Source organism: Giraffa tippelskirchi, chromosome 1, assembly GCF_054371585.1.
Source record: "Giraffa tippelskirchi isolate mGirTip1 chromosome 1, T2T-mGirTip1v1.2.pri, whole genome shotgun sequence".
NCBI lineage: Eukaryota > Metazoa > Chordata > Mammalia > Artiodactyla > Giraffidae > Giraffa > Giraffa tippelskirchi.
The window spans coordinates 172,776,231-172,793,781 of NC_137275.1; the positions used below are offsets into that span (position 1 = coordinate 172,776,231).

The 17,551-nt window shown below is 37.6% G+C and overlaps 1 long non-coding RNA gene across 33 annotated transcripts in view; it reads left to right on the forward strand.

Annotated features, from left to right (window-relative positions):
* Positions 1–17,551, forward strand: part of LOC145512531 (uncharacterized) — a 1,082,988-nt gene that overhangs the window by 274,255 nt on the left and 791,182 nt on the right. For 16 of the 33 annotated variants that reach the window (XR_014058616.1, XR_014058635.1, XR_014058629.1 and 13 more), the window contains one exon: positions 4,289–4,357. The exons of the other annotated variants lie outside the window; for them this stretch is intronic. This is a non-coding gene — a long non-coding RNA (uncharacterized LOC145512531). The remainder of the gene's footprint in view (positions 1–4,288; positions 4,358–17,551) is intronic. 33 annotated transcript variants of the gene reach the window in all.

Consider the following 17,551-nt stretch of genomic DNA (forward strand, 5'->3'; position numbering starts at 1 on the left):
TGGAGGTAGAGCTGAGGGTGTTTCCAGCTAAGTATGAATTTAAGCTGTGAGTTCCTTCATGAATGCATTAGTCTTTTATGCCAACCAAGATTTCCACTCATCACCATTTTTTTTTCTGTTCGTTTCTATTAGTGTAGTCTTCATAAAGAGAGCATGGCTAAAAATTGTTTAAATTACAGAAAAGACAATGAACAGAAAAGTAGGTTTCAATAATATGACTCAGAGTATGACAAATTTTATGACTTCTAAGCATTGGGAAAATTTTTTTCCCCATTGTTCTCAGTCTTCACTATTCTCCTCAAATTAAAAAGCCAAGAGTAGTCATACAATAAAGAGACTCCTAATAGTGAGAGTAGGCAGAAGACACACTCCCCTCCCCCGAGATTAGGAGAGGCATGGTTTGCAAATGTATATATAAATTTCTAGCAGGTACACAATTCTGTTCAGTGTATTACAGAAACTTAGATAGCTACAATGGTAGAATTGTAGTTGTCTTTAAAGTCTTTGAGAAATTGCAGAATGCAAGACTGAGATTTTTTGCCACTACTATTCAAAGCTTTGATTTAGGAAAATGACATTACAGCTCAGATTGCTTAGAAAAGAACAAGTAGACAGGTATATCTCACCTGCCAATTGTAGTTATGATTTTGATGCTGAGCGGGAGCATATCTTGTAAATAACCCCTCATTATTATAAGGTCTTGCCAAGTTGTGTTTCTTTCTGGTGGTGACATGTGTCATACTGGCTCTAGGAAAAAGTGTGAAACAGATGATACTTGTTATTGAAGACCCAGCCATTTATTAAGAAGCCTCTTTCCTTCTGCTTCAAGTTCACTTTCCAAATCTGTTCTCAAAAAAGAGACTGTACCCATATGGCAGCTAAAAGTGTAGAAACCTGACAACAGCTAAAACTCTTAGACTTCTTAGGACATTTGTGTTTTTATCAGAAATTGAAATCTTGAACCAAGGAAATAAAATGCCAGAGATGCAATTTTAGAGCAATTAATAGTCTAATGAAGAATTATTTTCAGGGAGCAAGAAAACTTTCTTCTCCTAAAATTGAATCACATTAAATAAATAAAATAAAAGTCAGAACAATTCATGAACATTTGATTTATATAAAATTTATATTTTTGTTTCAAACATTTCAACATTAGTTCCACTTCCAGAAATGATATCTATGTGAGCCTCAGAAGTTTAAAGATACAGTTTTTGTGTTACAAATTTGCATTTTTTCAGTTTATCTGAAATCCATTTTATTTGTATATTTTTCTAAATCCTGACCCTGGAAGTGAATGCAAACTTTCCTTTACATGTTGTATTATTTGAATTATCTTTGTAATTTTAGTCTTAGGACTAGAATATCATTAGGTAACCCTAAACCTAGGTCTTCTTAAGTCTAGGTCTAATGCTGTCACTGACTTGATGTCTTTATTTTTGGAAATTCTTAACCTTTTTGTGCCTCAGTTACATCCTTTACAAAATAGTTTATTTTGTGAGGCTATCCCAAGTAGGATACACATAAGGGGACCTTGAGGGGGAAGAAGCAGACTGTGATTACAAGAGTTCGTCTGTGAGTTAGGGCTAAGTAGAGGTGGAGCATTGGTGGCTATGAGCAATCATAAAGCAGAGAGAGACTTTATTTTCATAATGATGTATTCATTGTTCTAGAAAATAGGAGAATTTGTAGTCATGCAAATTCTAGGTTATTTTCATGAAAAAAAAGTATCAATATGAGGAATGAGATGATTTCTGTAGACTAGAATTCTATTTCTATGGTCAGAGATTTATTGCAACCCCTTTTAGTAGATCTTATGTCTTGTTCTCAGTAGAAAAATGTAGGTTTTGGGTTTCAAAACACAGGCTATGTACTTCCCAGTTGGCTCTAATGGTAAAGAACCCACCCACTAACACAGAAGACATAAGAGATGTGGGTTAGATGTCAGGAAGATCCCTTGGATGAGGGCATGGCAACACACTCCAGTATTCTTACCTGGAGAATCCCATGGATAGGAGCCTGGTGGGCCCCAGTCCATAGCATTGCAAAGAGTCAGACATGACTGAGGTGACTTAGCACCGATGAACCAGAGGCTCCATCTTGAAAGTTGTAGTTACTTCCAGTTCCAGACCTGGCAAGTGACTAAAGTTTTTTTCCACTTTACTAACCTGTGAAGATTGGGATAGTTAGCATAGGCTTTATGGAAAAGTTGAAGCTTGAATTTCACTATAAATATTGGTAGATTTTTATATAAACCCGTGTTTCTGGGTTTTCTTAAAACATACATGTTTTTTGCTCCTTCAGCTCAACTAATTAAAATTCTAATGGTTAAAGATACATTTCCAATGTCACCTTCTCCATGAAACTTTTCTTCATCATCTTGTCTGGAAGTGCCCTCAACCTCATTTCACTTTCCACATGCTTTATTTATGTCTCTTTTCATATAGTCTTGTATTGTTGGCAAATTTGTTTTTCTACTTGAACAACTATGAGCATTTTGAGAGCAGGGGTGAAATCTCATGTATCTTTGTATCACTCCTTAGCACACTATTTAGCATATGAGAGTCTTAAAAATGTTTGTCATATTGAAGTTTTTCTGTTCTCCAACTTATATATCTTGAATATTTACAGTGTGCCAAGAACTATGCTAAGCATTATGTAATTCAAATCAATTTCCCTCTTTGGGCCCAGCAAAAATCAATAAAAGAAAATTTTCTAAATTATAGTCCTTAGAAGAGAGCAATAGTCACTATTTGAAATTTCACAGAGAATGCTTCAATTACAGATCAATGATTGGTTTGAACAGATTTATGTGATTCTTTTAACCTTTATTCCAGAAGTGCTTCTGCTCCAAGTCAGTTTTCTCCACTTCTCACCTTTGAGCCTTTCTTTGCTTGCTGTCCTTGGAGGATTCTCTGATTTCAGACCTTCCCGACTTTTCTTCAGTTTTCCAGGCTACTTACTTTTTATCTCCATAAGTGCTATAATTTGTGTGAATTTCAGGTGGGTAGGGATATCAGCTCTAGTTCCCATTTTCTTTTTATGGGGGAGGGAAAATTTATTTTGAGAATGAGTATGTATTTTCCAACAATTATTAGTTGAGCGGTAAAAAGCTGTATTACAAATTCAGTCCAAAATGTCACCTATTATTTAGAGCAGTGTGGCCCAATAAAAATTTTTTGCAGTGGTGAAAATGTTTTATGTCTGCACTTGTTAGTATAGTTGCCACTAGCCACTTGTGACTAATTGAGTGCTTGCATTCTGACTTGGGTGACTGAGGAGCTGAGTTTTAAATTTGATTTAATTTTAATTAATTCAAATTTAAGTAGCTATGTGTGGTTAATGGCTGCTATACTGGAAAGTGCAGATACACAACAATGGCAGATACCATCTCACATATTTCTATAAATAAATAAAATGCCCTTGGGTAAATTCTTTTGTGAAGCACTGCCTATATTATATCATTCCCCTTTTGTAGATTCACTGTGTACACAAACATGGTAAAGCCTCTAAGAAGTTTTGTTGCAAAAACAAAACAATCTATTTATATATACATTGCTTTAACCCAGAATTTTCCCAATTCATTCGACCATGGAATTCACACTCCCCCTCCCTCACTAATAATGTCAGTGAACAACTCATGACCTCATTCTGCAGAAAACTCTCAGAGAAAGTCTCATTCAGACCATCTTTCCCATCCAAAGCCTATGTTGCACCTTAAGCCAAATGTATTCCCTCCTCTATTTTAGTGGAAGCATAAGATGGCTTAAGTAGAGATAAAGGAGAGCCTTCTCTGAGCTTTATAATATCTGTTCCCAGGAGAATGGGGCCTGATGTTTACCCCATGGGCATGAAGCTATTGAGATTCTGAAATTACCTTTCGCAGAGGGGTGGGGTGGTGTGCTTTCTAGTTACAGTTGTGGCTGAGGCTGGATCAAATATGGTCCCTCAGTTTGACCTAAGCCACAGATAGGTATTCCTTTTCAGGGCTGGTCAGAAACAATCCCTTACCCCCACTGGAGTCACTGTCATCTTGAGTCTACCCTCTAACGATAATACAGGAAGGAATATGATAATGTTCAGTTGCCGTTTTCCCTTTGTCTTAATAGACCAGCTAGTGATGCTTCAGATGAAATTGGTCTGAAGGCTGAGAGCAGATCCATTATTGGGAGCATTTGCTTTAAATTATGAAATTCAGGAAGGCTTGTGGCAGAGAGGCGGCTAGTTCTGCTGCAAAAGGCGCTCGCTTGTCTGTTTCTTGCATTCTGTTAAATATTTCTTATTTCCTCAGAATACACCACAAGGACCATTTGACTGTCCCCTCTGGCTTCTGCATCTTGCTTCCAGCATGAACAGACAGGTAATAACCGTTCAGCAGGGCCATTACCTCTTCTAAAGACTATTATCAAAATGGTCATTATACATAATGGAGATTATTACAGGCAGCCTGAGAGATTTTTTAGATACATCTCTCCAGTAATAGGTGGCCTTTTTTAGCCTTATATATCTATGGGGATAATATCAGGGCACAGAATACATGACAAATGGTTATTTTTTTAGCAAAAAATCTGTCAACTTTTAATGTGTTAATTGGATTGCAGACTTAAATTATATTTATGCAGAACCTCTTAAAATTTAACTCTTGACAAATGGCACAGCATGGAAAGAACATTCTGAGAACAGGAGTTAAAATGTAGAGAATGCATCGTTCATGTTTACGTTATGCAATCACATATGCAAGGATATTGACATTAATGAATTCTTTGAGAACAAACTCTTGTGTAACGAAGTAACTGGTCTGTAGTCAGCCAATCAATACGTTTTTATAGACCTTGGGCTGCATGCCAGGTCCTGGAAATACGGCAGTTAAGAAACACAGAAACGCTTAGCCGCTTAGCAGCTTAGAGTCTAGTGGCCTGTGTACAAAAATTCAAATGTTAACATCATCTATTTACATTCAAACACCCTCCAAGACAATAAAACTTCATAGTATAGTTTCCATTTTCCCCCAGTTGTTTGAATGTAAATAGATACTGTCCTAGGTAAAAATGTGAATTCTGCTCTGAGATACATGGTTATCTACCAGATGGCCTTTCTCCCTGAAAACCATAGCTCCACCATTGTTTGGTTGGTAAGATATCATTTGCAGGATAAAGTGTTATTGGGCTAAACCAGTCAAATGTAATAGGATGTTAATATGGGATTCTTGGCATCTCAGGACTGACTAAAGACCCACGAAATAAAAGTAATAGATGGCAAATTATCACTCCTCAGGAGGGAGGGTCCTGCCAAGTCACTATGGCCCAATTTGCGAAAGAGATATCACAAAATTCAGTTTTATATACTCTCACTAAACATTCCTTTATGAGAAAAGAGGGTTGAGATTAAAGTGAAGAGAGAGGGTATTTTTAGAAGAGCTTTTGGAGGATCTATGGCATTTTGTTTACTCATGGTGGGGGGAACTTGCCCCTCGGTTTACACCAAGGGAGAAGATTTTGAAAGGGGCATGGATATCTTGTTATTGGTACCCATGAGGTTGAAAAAGCAGAAGAGACTAGGACTTGACCCTTGCCCGAGAAATGGAAAGGCCAAGGGATTTGGCTAACAAGCTACTCTGACAGCCAAGCAAGGAAAGATAGCATGGTGGCAGTGTGTGGACACTAATGGATCTTCTGGTGCCATTAATGCATGGATGTTTTGCCTGAGCTAGATGGAGTCATTCAGGAGAAGGAGCTGCCCATCTCTGGAAGGAACATATAAGGAGGTTTGCCAAAAGGGCCACCTGGAAAGGCAGTGGGGCTCTAAGAGAAGAGTCTCTGTAGAGAAGCCCCTGAAAACCAGGTGATGAGGGGCAGGTTTTAAGGCCATATGGAAGAGACTTTGCATTTGTGGGTGCCTCAAAGATGTCAGCATGAGAAATTTCCTTTGCACGTATTTTATTCAGTTCTTCTTTGTCTTTTAGTTGAAGTCTTCCTATTTGGTACATGTGCTAAAACAATTTTCTCTTACCAGTCTTCTCTCTCTGGGCCTACCTTGTTGGAGGTTAATCCCTACTTTGATGTCGGCTACAGTCCAAGTCTCTGCACTCCTCAAACCCCCATTAAAGAGGAAAGAATCTGCAGGTGGTCATTATTTTACCCCTATACCTACCCCCCCCCCAAAAAAAAAACCCTTCCTGGTTATGATAACCAGATTTACCATATTTTCCTTCTGTTAACCTGTGAATAACCACCCTTAGTCATTTTCAGTCAGTAGAGTTAACCCCACCCATGACTGTAAAGGTTAGGCACATGTCTCAAATCTTGCCCCTTGGCATAGTCAACATTTTAGTACAATGGTTTATATCAGAGGTATGATATAAACTAGGCTGAGGGATTTTGCTGAAATTACTTGAAAGAGGCATTCTTTTTGCCAGGACTGCTAAACAGGTAGGATGCAAATGAGAAGTTTCTAGTGATTTCCATTTGCCTTGTAAGCTTATCTCAGCAGAAACAGAGCCAAGAGATGGGCCAGAAAGATTTCATATCTGAAATTGTATTTATTCTACTGATGAGCATGAATAAATGCCCCCCTATTCCTAAACCAGTTTGTATTGGATTTTGCCATTTGTATGAAATAATTACCTAACCTATTGATATTTATACTATGGTTAAGTTCCTCTAAAAGGAGCTAAAAAGTTATTTCCACCCCCCTTCTTTTTTAAGTAGGGGAGGGTTTAAACATTTAGTGAAGGGAAAGAATAGCAAAATAGATTTGAATATATTCTTCACCTAGATTTCAACAATTCAATCTGTGTTTCCTGCATCACTGGAAGGTATATTTTAGACATCATGACACGTTATCCTAAATAGTTCAGCAGATATATCCTAAAAATAAAGAATTCTGCTACATAAATATACAGTGGTATCATCACACATAAGAACATTAAAATAATTCAACATACTCTGATATTGAGTCCAAAATTTCTACAATTTTCCCAAGTATATCTTTTATAGTTGTTTTTTTTTTTGTTTTTTTTTTTTTACAGAATGATGTTTCAACTGACTTACACACACTGACTTTGATTATTAGATTTCTTTAGTCTAGAACCATTTCCTACTAAAAAAAAATGACATGGAGTTTTGAAGAATCCAGGCTAGTAGTAGTAAGGTTGCCCTTTATTTTGAATTTGTTTGATTGTTTTTCCCCACATGATCTCATTTAATTGTTCCTCTAACTTGTGAAATTCTAGTAAACTGTTAATTATGTCTAAAGACTTGATTTTTATTCAGGTTAGTATTTTTTTTTTTTTTGCAATGATACTTCATAAGGATATGATATTATAGGTGATATAGTAGTACATTGAGAGGCACATAAGGTTAGGTTGCTTAATATTAGTGATTCTCAGCTTGACCATTTGCTTGAGATGGTGATTGCCAGATCTCTTATTATATAGGTACCATTTTCCCTTTATCACTGATAAGTAATCTGTGTGGTAATGAGATGACAGCTTCAAAATTCTGAAGTGCTTCCACATTTGTTGGCATATTAAGAAAAGTTTTCTTCTCTCCCTTCCTCAATGTGTTTTAAATTCGAGGTTGGCAGTTTTTTTCTTTCAGAACTTTAAAAAAAAAAAATGCCACCATTCCATTATCCTGTGGCTTGTATTATTTCCATTGAGAAGTCAGCTGTCAATCATATTGTTGCACTTTGAAGGTAAAGTGTCTTTTATCTTTGACTACTTTTAAGATCCTCTTTTTGGTTATTGTTCTTTATATATTTTTAAATTATTTTACTCTGATACTCATAGGTCTAGTTTTTCTTGTATTATAAGGCATGTCAAGAATTGTGGATGAGTCAACTTGGGATTGTTGAAATTCTACCATGTCACTCTTTCTTTTGACTCATCTTGCTACCAATTTCTATATTCTTGGCATTCTCTAATTGAAAGTAATAAAATCCCATCAAATATCTTAAATAAAAGATGGAAACTAGTTTAAAGATCATTTTGTAATACAGGTTGCAGCTGGTCCTCAGAAACAAACTGGAATCAGAAGTGTGAATGCCAGATAAGACTTCCTCTTATTTTTCTTTCTTTGCATGCATCTCCTGCTTTTCCTTCTAATTTTCAATTTTCTATTTTTTTATTTTACTAAAAACCTGCAATTACCTAATATACATAGCAAGAAATGATTCTTATTGCTCTTAAGCTTATATCTTGTTCTTTTAAGAAACCAGCCAAACCATGTTTATTATACTGTGTGGTTAATTCCAAGTCCCCTGGGGAGAAACTCATTGTCCTACTGAGATAAAGAACCCAACTCAGGTACAACCAAACTATCTCAACCCAGGCCATACAAGCAACGATGAATTTTAAGGGCATGTCTTCTGAGGGGCCAATGCTGTAAGCATATGTATTGATGGGTAGAATTTAAATAGACAAATTGGTAAGTGTTGGCTACATCTACCCATTTGCTATGGAAGATAGTCCCTATATTGCTTTACTTTTAGATGAGCTTTCAAGAATATAAAAAGCTTCTATATGTAGGCTAGCTGGAAGTTGTCTTAAATACTACCAAATTGTAGAATTTTGGATATATATATATATATATTTTTTTTTTTTTTTTTTTTACCATACTGTGGGATCCTAGAATCCAGAGAAACGCTCTTTTGGAAAGCCAACCTTAATCTGCATTTGTGGATACTCAAGCATTTGCTCTAGACAACATAGAGCATTTGCAGTACATTTGCACTAGACTACATGTTTCTTTTTTAGCATTTTTGTTTAAACTGTGCCATGCTATTCTCTAGCCTCAAGATACCTGCATATATATTTGATGAGTACTGTCACATTTAACAATATTTTATGTACTGGTAAATAATCCCTGTATTTTTCCTGTTATCTGTATTGCAGAAGGCAACTCTCTGGTTCTTTTGTTGTTTTGCTTTTAGTTAACAGAGTTACTGACAAAAAAGAATATCACAGAAATGGATCCTGTTCGTTAAGAAAGGAATGATTCTACATAGATATGATACCTCAGCAATTTATTTGGCATCATTTATATAAAAGTGAAATATATGTTTAAAATGCAACATTTCTTTGATGTTCTTGAAGTTGAAAGATTTTTTATTTTAAAAATTTATTTTACTGAAGTATAGTTTATTTACAATCTTGTGTCAACTTCTGCTGTACAGCAAAGTGATTCAGTTATATATATATATATTCTTTTCCATATTCTTTTCCATTATGGTTTATCACAGGATATTAAATATAGTTCCCTGTGCAAGACACTAGAACGTTATTGTTTATCCTTTCCATAGAGAATAATTCCCATCTACTAATCCTAAACTCCCATTGCATCCCTCTTCTACCATTCCTCCCCGTTGGCAACCTCATGTCTGTTCTCTAAGTCTGTGAGGCTATTTTTGCTTTGTAAATAAGTTCATTTGTGTCATATTTTAAATTCCACAGATAAGTGATGTCATATGGTATTTGTCTTTCTCTTTCTGACTTACTTCATTTAGTATGATGATATCTAGATCCATCCATGTTGCAGCAAATGGCATTATTTCATTCTTTTTATAGCTAAGTGGCATTCCATTGTGTATAGGTACTTTATCCATTCATCTGTCAATGGGCATTTAGGTTATTTCCATGTCTTGGCTATTGTGAATAGTGCTACTATGAACATAGGGTTACATGTATCCATTCAAACTATAGCTTTCTTTGGATATATGCGCAGGAGTGGGATTGCTAGTTGATATGGCACCTCTATTCTTCATTTCTTGAGGAACCTCCATACTGTTTTCTATAGTAGCTGCACCAATTTATGTTCCCACTAACAGTGTAGGAGGGTTCCCTTTTTATGCATGCTCTCTCTAGCATATATTGTTTGTAGAATTTTTTGACAGTGGCCATTCTGACCAGTGTGAGATGATATCTCATTGTAGTTTTGATTTGCATTTCTCCAATGATTGAAGGTGGGAGTTTTAGTTTACTTCAGAATATAGAAATGTGAAAAGCAAAGGAGAAAAGGAAAGATATACCCATTTGAATGCAGAGTTCCAAAGAATAGCAAGAAGAGATAAGAAAGCCTTCCTCAGCGATCAATGCAAAGAACAGAGGAAAACAATAGACTGGGAAAGACTAGAGATCTCTTCAAGAAAATTAGAGCTGCCAAGGGAATATTTCATGCAAAGATGGGCTCAATAAAGGACAGAAACGGTATAGATCTCACAAAAGCAGAAGGTATTAAGAAGAGGTGGCAAGAATGCACAGAAGAACTGTACAAAAAAATCTTCATGACCCAGATAATCACGATGCTGTGATCACTCACCTAGAGCCAGACACCCTGGAATGTGAAGTCAAGTGGGCCTTAGGAAGCATCACTACGAACAAAGCTAGTGGAGGTGATGGAATTCCAGTTGAGCTATTTCAAATCCTGAAAGATGATGCTGTGAAAGTGTTGCACTCAATATGCCAGCAAATTTGGAAACCTTAGCAGTGGCTACAGGACTGGGAAAGGTCAGTTTTCATTCCAATCCCAAAGAAAGGTAATGTCAAAGAATGCTCAAACTACCGCACAATTGTACTCATCTCACATGCTAGCAAAGCACTGCTCAAAATTCTCCAAGCCAGGTTTCAACAGTATATGACCAAGAACTTCCAGATGTTCAAGCTGGATTTAGAGGAACCAGAGATCAAATTGCCAATATCCATTGGATCATCAAAAAAGCAAGAGAGTTCCAGCAAAACATCTACTTCAGCTTTATTGACTATGCCAAAGCCTTTGACTGTGTGGATCACAACAAACTATGGAAAATTCTTCAAGAGATGGGAATACCAGACCACCTGACCTGCCTCTTGAGAAACCTGTATGCAGGTCAGGAAGCAACAGTTAGAACTGGACATGGAACAACAGACTGGTTCCAAATAGGAAAAGGCTGTATACTTCAAGGCTGTATATTGTCACCCTGCTTATTTAACTTATATGCAGAGTACATCATACGAAATGCTGGGCTGGATGAAGCACAAGCTGGAATCAAGACTGCCAGGAGAAATATCAATAACCTCAGATATGCAGATGATGCCACCCTTATGGCAGAAATTGAAGAACTACAGAGCCTCTTGATGAAAGTGACAGAGGAGAGTGAAAAAGTTGGCTTAAAGCTCAACATTCAGAAAACCAAGATCATGGCATCTGGTCCCATCACTTCATGGCGAATAGATGGGGAAACAGTGGAAACAGTGTCAGACTTTATATTTTGGGGCTCCAAAATCACTGCAGATGGTGACTGCAGTCATGAAATTAAAAGAGGCTTGCTCCTTGGAAGGAAGGTTGTGACCAACCTAGACAGCATATTAAAAAGCAGAGACATTACTTTGTCAACAAAGGTTTGTCTAGTCAAGGCTATGGTTTTTCCAGTAGTCATGTATGGATGTGAGAATTGGACTATAAAGAAAGCTGAGCACTGAAGAATTGATGCTTTTGAACTGTGGTGTTGAAGAAGACTCTTGAGAGTCCCTTGGACTGCAAGGAGATCCAACCAGTTGATCCTAAAGGAGATCAGTCCTTAGTGTTCATTGGAGGGACTGATATTGCAGCTGAAACTCCAACACTTTGGCCACCGGATGTGAAGAGCTGACTCATTGGAAAAGACCCGGATGCTGGGAAAGATTCAGGACAGGAGGAGAAGGGGACGGCAGAGGATGAGATGGTTGGATGGCATCACTTACTCAATGGACATGAGTTTGGGTAAACTCCAGGAGTTGGTGATGGACAAGGAGGCCTGGCGTGCTATGGTCCATTGGGTTGCAAACAGTTGGACACGACTGAGCAACTGAACTGAACTGAACAGAAATACCAAAATACACTTGATTTCAAAATTTTATTTTTCCTCTTTTTCTTTTAATTTTTTTTCCTGTATACCCTTAAACCCTTTATATATCTTTTTAGAAAGGCTGACTTGTAAAAACATTTCATTTAACTCAAATTTAAGGGAATATGCAGTTTTGTTCCCAGGTAATTTAAGAAGCTAAAAAAAAAAAAAAAAGCAGTAAATAGCATAAAATAATTACTTAAAAAAATGTTGTATTCCTTCCTCCTAACACTGGGAAATTCCCTGTAAAATTATACTTAGTTTTTGCTAAGAGAAATGCTTCCATTTTTGAGACTAGGCTTTTGACAAACTTGTGAATTCATCACATTTCAAGGAAAATTGCATGCAAAGATGTGATTGTTATAATTGGAAAAGTGGGTCATCGTAGTTCAGCTTTGTCCAAGGATAGTGATATAGTTAACAACATCTGTGAGAAGCTATGTTACTGAACAGCCTGGTGATAATAACCTATTCCCTAAAGAGTCGTTTCTGGCTTATGATTTCCAGTTATAATAATGTGTACTGGCATGTCCTAATGAACTTGGTGAGGACATGCTCAGATGGCCCAATCTTGTTGGCTTCCCAACAGCTGCTCAGTGTTGCTGAGAGGCTGGCCTGGTTTTATTTTCCAGGCTCCCTGAATACCACTTATCAAGGCCACATTCACCAAGCATTATGGATGGTGCATTGCTCATCTCATAAGGCTAGGAAACAAGGCGGCTGGACCCTGTCTTTCCTCTGAGTGCTCCTGTGTTAATAGGCTTCAACCCTCCTGTAGCATAGGGTATCTGTGGTGGGTCTGGCCTCATTCAAATAAGAGTACTGATGTTGTTGTGACATTCTCCAATCTACATGGATTCTCTTTCAATGTAACCCTTTATAAAAATTTGTTTTTTTGTTATTTGTTAAGCACTTTGTAAAGCAATCAAAGATCAAATGAAATACAGTTGATCTATTATTAAGTTTCCTAGTGCTGCCGTAACAAATTGCCACTACCTTGGTGGCTTAAAACAACAGAAATATATTCTCTCACAGTGCTGGAGGTTAGAAGTACAAAATAAATATGTTGACAATGTTGGTTCCTTCTGGTGGCCCCGAGAGAGAATCTGTTCCATATCTTTTTCCTGGCTTCTGGTAATTGCTGGCAGTCCTTGGCATCCTTTGGCTTGTGGCTCCATCACTCCAGTCTCTTCCTCCATCAGCCCATGACCTTCCTTGTCTCCATCCCTCTCTGTGTCTGTCCTAATCTAGTATAACTTCATCTTAACATCTTCATTGTATATGCAAAAACTCTATTTCAAATAAGGTCCCATTCAGATGTGCTGGGGGTTAGGATTTGAACAGGTCTTTTGGGGGAACATGATTCAACCCATATGGTTGTTTTCTGCTCTACAGACCTGATTTAACTCACATGACTTCTTTCTTCACCTATGTTTTTACTAAAGTCCAAATGCTGCTTTCTCAAGAAATTTCTTCACTAGAATTGATTATTGGAAACAGGTCTCTGATCCCTACTAAAAGCAAACAATGGTGTTAAGATCTGAGGATAATTAAACAAGTAAGATATACATTTTGATTTCAACTTATTGGTACAAAACCATAGATATCTGTTTGTGTATTATTTTAAAATTGATGTATAAAATCATGACCTAGATTGTACTATTGTACCATTTTCCAAGCCAATCCCACTTAGAGAAAATTATCTTGGTGGCCTCTGTTCAAGTAGTTAAGCTTCTGAGACATCTCTGTTTTCAGCTTAGCTCATAAACATCCAGTATGGATCAGAGTTTTTTCACTACCTCACTTTCTTTTACAGCTTAATCTTCTGTCTTTCAGCGTGATCTTCCCTTAGTTGGTTTCATAATTCCTTTATTTTTAGTTAGGGCACCAGATTCTCAGTCTCATAAGTCTTACTTTCCCACAGAAAAATGCTAGTCCAATAAAAAAGAGATCCCTTCTGTACCCTTACATGTGTACTTGACTTTTAGCTCCTCTGCTGACACATTTATATACTCTTTTTATTAGCAACATGGCTAGTGTCCTTAAACCTGACCAACCTGGAACTGTTACTATGGGAGTAAAGTGTATGTTGTTTGGTGTGTGTATGTGTGTGTAGGACTGAAATTCCTTAATTTAAAATCCACATTAAGACAAACAAAACAAGACAAAACTACAACAGGATTTCCTTGGTGGTCCAGTGGTTAAGACTCCACACGCCCACTGCAGTGGGCATGGGTTTGATGTCTGCTTGGGGGCAGTTCTGCATGTCATGGAGTGCAGCCAAAAAAATTCCCCAAATGAAAAGAGATTATAGGTAGAGAAGACAAAATAGGAGGTGGCTAGAGGGGAGGTAGGTGGAGGGTGTAAAATAGATGAAAGGAATTAAGAGATACAAACCTCTAGTTATAAAATAAAATAAATCATGGTGGGGGGATGTCATATCTATAGTACGAGGAATACTGTCAATAGTATTGTAATAATTGTATGGCAATAGCTGGTTACTAGAGTTATTGTGATCATTTTATAATATGTGCAAATGTCAGATCACTATGTAGTATACCTGAAACTAGCATAATATTGTACATCAAATGTATTTTCAAAAATTTCACATTATTTACTTCATTCATGAGTATGCATGGTTTAAATGGTCATTATTATTGGGCCCACATACTGTTTATAGTTTTTCCCCATTGCCTGCTTCTTTTTACTCTGATACATTGTATCAGTAAGAATTCTTGGTTGCAAACAAACAGAAAGCAATCTCAGATAACTTAAGAAAAGTTATTGGATATGTGGTAGATTGAAGAATTAACCCTAATAATTTATGTCCTTGGAGTAGCTATATGTGTCCATAACTTTGCCATGGCGTATGGTAGACAGGGTATACATTCCTACCCCTTGACTTTGGGCTGGCCACATGACCTGTTTCATCCGATGAAATGTTAGCAGACATGATATTAGCCAAAGGTTGAAATGTACTTGTGTGTCTGGGCTTGGTCTTTCAGTTTTTGATGTTCTGAGAATATACCCCAATTAGCCACTGTTTCTTCAGCCTGCATCCTCAAATGCAACATGTGAAGTAGATAACTTGCTCCAGGGAGCCACTGAATTGGTTATTTCACAGATTCTGTGGCCCAAGAATCTGACCACTGTTTAGCAAGATTCTCTGGCTGAAGATCTCTTTGCAGTGTTGTATTCAAGGTGCTGGCCATGCACACAGAAATCTTAACACTCAAACAGGGAAAAGTCTACTTTCAAACTCAGTTTCATGGTTGTTAGCAATATTCAGTTCTTTAAGGACTGTTAGATTGAGGGCCTCAGTTTTTCAGCTGGCTGTTGGCCTCCCTCAGTTTCCTGCTATGTGGGCCTCTCTGTTGGGCAGATTACAAGGCGGCTGCTTGCTTCATCGGAGTGAGGAATTGCAAAGAGGCAGAAAGAGAGAGAGAGACCAACAGTGTGGGAGAAAGATGGAAGTCATGATCCTACATAACATAATTTAAAAAGTAATATCCCTTTGCTTTTGCCATTTTTGCTCATTAGAAGTAAGTCACAAGGTTTAACCTAAATATGAGGGAAAGGAATTGCACAGGGACATTAATATGAGAAGGTGGATGTCACTGGGATCCATTTTAGAAGCTTCCTACTACATATGGTTTACAGAATTGATTAGAAGGCTGAAAACCAATTTGGACATTGACTGGAACCACAGGAGCCAGGAGGAAGGATATTTAGATGTTACCAGTGACACTAGGCATATTTTTACCAGAATTCCAACCACTTCCAGCCATCTAGTTCCTATTTCTGAGAGATATTAAGTGGATGGGTTGTTCCACATAAAATTGATGCAGGAAAGATTTATGAGTAATTTCATAAATTACTGGTTTATGGTTTTCTGAATTGAGTAATGCTCATTGTCTGCCTTAGTTCAGTTCAGTCACTCAGTCATGTCTGACTCTTTGCGACCGCATAGACTGAAGCACTCCAGGCCTCCTTGTCCATCACCAACACTCGGAGTTTACTCAAACTCATGTCCATTGAGTTGGTGATGCCATCCAACCATCTCATTCTCTGTCGTCCCTTCTCCTCCTGTCTTCAATCTTTCCCAGCATCAGGGTCTTTCCCAATGAGTCAGTTTTTCACATCAGGTGGCCAAAGTATTGGAGTTTCAGCTTCAGCATCAGTCCTTCCAATGAATATTCAGGACTAATTTCCTTTAGGATGGACTGGTTGGATCTCCTTGCAGGCCAAGGGACTCTCAAAGAGTCTTCTCCAACACCACAGTCTGCTTTAGAGTTCAGGATAATTATTGTACATACAGAACAGTCTTAAAATATGTTTTCACTGTACCAAAGTTCTTTTGATTATCTACTGCTTTAAAAAAATAACTCCTAAATATCCTTTTAGTGAATCAGTAGAGAAACTAGTCAAAGGGATTATTTGATAATGGATAGGCTTATCAAATGGTTATCTTTCCAAATTTTGAGCATTATATTACAGACTTTCTTAGGGTATATAAACCTAACCATTCATTTTATAGGTGGATATCCATCTTGCTGAACCCTTTCATAACCTCCATTACTACTGCCATGGCTGCTTTGCTCATGAGCCCATTGGGAGTGACAAGAGTAACTAGTGAAATAAGTCAATGGTAATTCACAGAACAGGTCATGCTATCAACCCAATTATTAAAATCCTTTTCTGCTGAGGTCATCCTTTGGTAAGCATTAATATGGGATACAAATATCTTCCTACTTTATTTCTATTTGGAGACGTCTGTCCATATGCCTTGTGTGTGGTATATTTTTCCATAGTAGCTGTAACAAGTTACCCCAAACTTACTGGCTTAAATGATACAAATTTAATATCTTAGCGTTTCAGAGGTCAAAAGTCTGAAATGTGTCTCAGTAGGCTGGTTTTTCCAGTAGTCGTGTATGGATGTGAGAGTTAGACTATAAAGAAAGCTGAGTGCCAAAGAATTGATGCTTTTGAACTGTGGTATTGGAGAAGACTCTTGAGAGTCCCTTGGACTGCAAGGAGATCCAACCAGTCCATCCTAAAGGAAATCAGTCCTGAATATTCATTGGCAGGACTGATGCTGAAGCTGAAACTCCAATCCTTTGGCCAGCTGATGTGAAGAACACAGTCATTGGAAAAGACCCTGATGCTGGGGAAGATCGAAGGTGGGAGGAGAAGGGGACAAGAGAGGATGAAACGGTTGGATGGCATCACCGACTCGATGGACATGAATTTGAGCAAGCTCTGGGAATTGGTGATGGACAGGGAGGCCCGGAGTGCTGCAGTCCATGGGTTTCAAAGAGTCGGACATGACTAAGCTACTGAACTGAACTGAACTGAGGCTAAAATCAAAGTGTCAGCAGGGTTGAGTTCCTGTCTGGGGCCCTAGAGGAAATCATTTCCTTGCCTTTCTAGCTTTTGGGGCTGTTCATATTCTTTGTACCTTTAACCCTATCTTGGCTTCTGCTTCTTGGAGAACCTGAACTTGCACAGCTTATCTTCCTTTCTATCTGGTCAAATGTCCACTCCTACATGGTCTTCTCTGATAGATTTCACTACTGTAGCCCCCTTTCCTGGTTTTTCATTAGCAATTCATTTTTTATTGCCTTTATAGCAATGATCAAAATGCTTACATACTTGTTTGTTTATTTGGTTAATTATTTACTGCTTGTTTTCCCTA